The sequence below is a fragment of the Papaver somniferum genome, chromosome 10 (assembly GCF_003573695.1).
Source record: "Papaver somniferum cultivar HN1 chromosome 10, ASM357369v1, whole genome shotgun sequence".
NCBI lineage: Eukaryota > Viridiplantae > Streptophyta > Magnoliopsida > Ranunculales > Papaveraceae > Papaver > Papaver somniferum.
The window spans coordinates 87,764,114-87,767,699 of NC_039367.1; the positions used below are offsets into that span (position 1 = coordinate 87,764,114).

General features: G+C 33.4%; 1 long non-coding RNA gene across 1 annotated transcript; it reads right to left on the reverse strand.

Annotated features, from left to right (window-relative positions):
- Positions 1-295: 295 nt before the first annotated feature.
- On the reverse strand, positions 296-1,951 carry LOC113317527. The gene is made up of 4 exons (XR_003343617.1): positions 1,593-1,951; positions 1,330-1,370; positions 1,199-1,234; positions 296-496 (listed from the first exon to the last, which is right to left on the reverse strand). It is a non-coding gene; the product is annotated as an uncharacterized LOC113317527 (long non-coding RNA).
- Between the last annotated feature and the right edge of the window lie 1,635 nt (positions 1,952-3,586).

The window sequence follows — 3,586 nt, forward strand, 5'->3', positions numbered from 1 at the left end:
TTTCAACATTATTTTGCAAAACATAATTGGCTTATACGCGTTTAAGACTGTCCAAGTTAGAAAGATCAGTCACCTTTATTTCTCATGGGTAATCACAAGTAAGTGAAGAAGACCTGCATGACCACTGAGTAAGAAACGAGAGCCATCTGCATCAACCCTTTCGTAGGCCCTTGTAATCAACTGCAAAAGCAGATTAAAAAGATCAATAAATTAAAAAGAAGCGTGTAAATATCCATCTGCCGGCTAGAGCTTAGGATGCAAATCATCAGGTGTTTGTAGTAACTTACAGGTCCAATAGGGATTTCTTTAAATACGTCGGCACTACAATAAACAATTGTTTCCTCTCCAATAATGATAACACCCCCAAGAGGCATATGGACGGGAATTAACAAGCCATCCCATTATCAAGATTATTCTGTGACCATGGACCGTCCGAGAAGCCTTTTTTCTTGAGTGCAACCTCATGTGTTTTAACATGTCTCGCATATTTATTGTCCTGCAGTTCAGAGGAACCACACCGGATTTAGCTTTTACTATACTAGAACAACTTACGAACAAAATATAAGTGCAACACCAACTTACGAACAACGAGTTGGAACATGTAGCAGGACCAACCCCATATACACCATTTATGATTCGACTTTAGTTGCCAAAATCTGACATATATCCATGTCTTGTTTCCATTATAATCATACCTTAGACTTTGCTTAGGCCACACTAATACTGTTAAACCCAAAAATGCTACTGCACCCATCATATACAAAGAAAAATATTTAATCCACTGTGTTATTGCAAAAGTACTCGATAAACCCTTGGGCTTCTACAAACCGTTGTATGATCTCAATGGGCGGTTCTTAAAATGAGAAGCTAAACATTCAACGTGTTCTAAGCTACTTCTAATTTCAACAGAATCTTAATATACAAATTATTATTGGCACAACCGAGCTAATCGGCACAATTAACGCAAACAATTCCTTCCTTCCAAACATGACATCACAGGCACAATGAAGTGAGATTCTTAAGTTTAACCTCATGTTACCAATCTTAATTTTAACCTCATGTTACCAATTTTACAATAGACTAGCCACAAAAAGGAAATAAAAACTCATAATTTGTCATCAAAGATGTACTCTGAGCAGGATTAAATTCGACAATCGGATAGATTGAGTTTTGAAGTAATTTCCAAATAACAAGTTACCAAGCATTGCAAATTGTCCTGCAAACTAAGAATCACCTGCAACAAAGACCATTGAAATGTAAAAAATCAATAAAAAAGACTGAAAACTATCCAAGTCTTCAACTAAAGAATAACTAGGGACATTGAATCACCTGGGATTGAGCAGCAGTGGTGATATCCAAGATCTTAACTGCTGTGAAAAGATCAGAAAAGTAGAATGTGGATTAGGATTTATAAATACTACACAAAACTTATTTTTTAAAAAAATCAATAATTGCAAAGGATCAGAAATAGAAATCAGCAATTTCAATCCCACGCAGAGAAAGAAATCCCAAAAAAAAAAAAAAAATCCTCGAAAATAAACATAAATTATTAAAATCCTAGATTTGAAAGTAAAGGGGTTTTTTCTTCTCACCTTGTAAGAAACATCCACAAATGTTTAACCTCTTAAACAATATGCAAAGAAAACCACAAACTGATCAGAACAGAAGTGTAGATCTATAAAATTAAAGTTAAACTTCGGAGAATGTTAGTAGTGACAGGTGAGAAATTGAACAAATTAAGGTTTATACTTGTTGATTTTCGAGGGAGAACGTTATGTTTTCTGATTGTGATGATAAGAAACGAAGATAGGGTTTTGAAGATAAAAGGCATGTGGAAATAGAAGTAGTTAGAAGATGGAGAAAATAGTGGTAGGGGTATTAGAAGTATTATACAGTTAATCTATTGGCAGGGAGACAAAGATAAAGAAGAGATGGAGAATAAGAAGATGAACTACTTTTCTTCTGTCTGTCTGAAGAAGAGAAAGATAAGGCGCAACTCGTAAAGAACAAGAGATATTTATCCTCGGTAATAACGAAATCCATTCCATCTCGATCAATGGCTCAAATCTCAAGCATCTTCAACCGTTCATCTAATTACATATACATCATTAATCTTGGGTAACGACATGGGTCCCTAAATAAAGCTAAAATAGTAAATATTCAGAGACAGTTTATAACCGATGGGAACTTTTCCGTGTTTTTTTATATCCGAGACAGTCTTCATTAGTCAAGGGTCAAATACGGTCATTGAGAGTCGCGGATGTGGGTTGGGAAAACCCTATTTTCCACTAGCAAGAAATTCTAGAGTAGAAAGAATTCCACTTGGTCTTTGGCCCTTCTCCACTAGTAGATAACTTCTTTTATTGCACAATTAAGTGAAAATTCACTTCTTTTAGACGATTCTCCTAAACAAACACAAATAAGAGAAAATAAACGTAATATATAATAATTTGCAAGAAACTAAGCAATTACAAGCATGGATTCGACACTAAATATATGCAAATATGCACTTAACACCTAGAAGAAAATATGACAAAAACTTACGGTTTCTCTGAAACAAAACCTAGGACAAAAGCATCAAAAGAACAAAAAAATCGATTCACGCATATTTTGATGGTGGATCTTTAAGACTAGCATGTGGAGTTATCTTTTGTGTCTTTCAGTTTTTTTCTTTTATGTTTTATTGCCGGTCTTTAGAGTATTTTTGGAAATTTTATTGAAAAACCTTAAAAAAAGATCACGAACTTCTCATCAATAACGATGAAATATTTCTAGCTGAAAAAATACAATTAGTTTAAATATTATAGTGGAAGTGAAGGCATTGTGTTTATTCTTAAACTGAAAAATATGAAGCTTTTTATCAAGGCCTAGGGTTTGCAGGAATTCGGTTTTTTCAGACGAGATGAGAAGATGTTGAATGATAAAATAGGCGAGCTGAATTATTTGGAGTAAAATGGTGTACTTCAACCAGATCAACAAAATATAAGAATTCAAAGTAGGGTAAAGTTTATCTATTGTATTTTCTCAAAATTACGCGTATTTTTACCAGTGAAATTAGTGCAAATTGAGAAATTCTAATAGAAGTTGCTATGAAATCAGACTCAAAGTTGTTATTTAGATGATATACACACCATGCTAAAGAAGAAGAAAAAACAAATACTTTCTTCTTGCATGTGCAACCATATTTATAGAGGATACATATAAGTATGCATCATGATTTAACAAGCACGTTTAGAGATATAAAGATTCAAGCATAGTTTTGGGCTGAGTTAAACACTAAAATGGTAGGATTAACGGGGATGTAGATAGTTTATGGGATACGAATTTTTATTATTTTCTTTGAATTGACTTTTGAAATAAAGTCGTAAGCGTTTTAGATCCTTTTATCTTGTCCCTTCTTCTTTATCTTATCTTTGGACGACCGAATCCCATTTCGGTTTCCTTTTTGTTTCGGTTATATTTATTGGGATACATTTTTCAATAAATTTTCCTATTGACCAATCAAAAAAATAAATAAATAAGTAAAAAAAATAGGAACCAAGAAGAACAGCGTTGGGATGTGTTGGCATACTAAAACAAATACAAA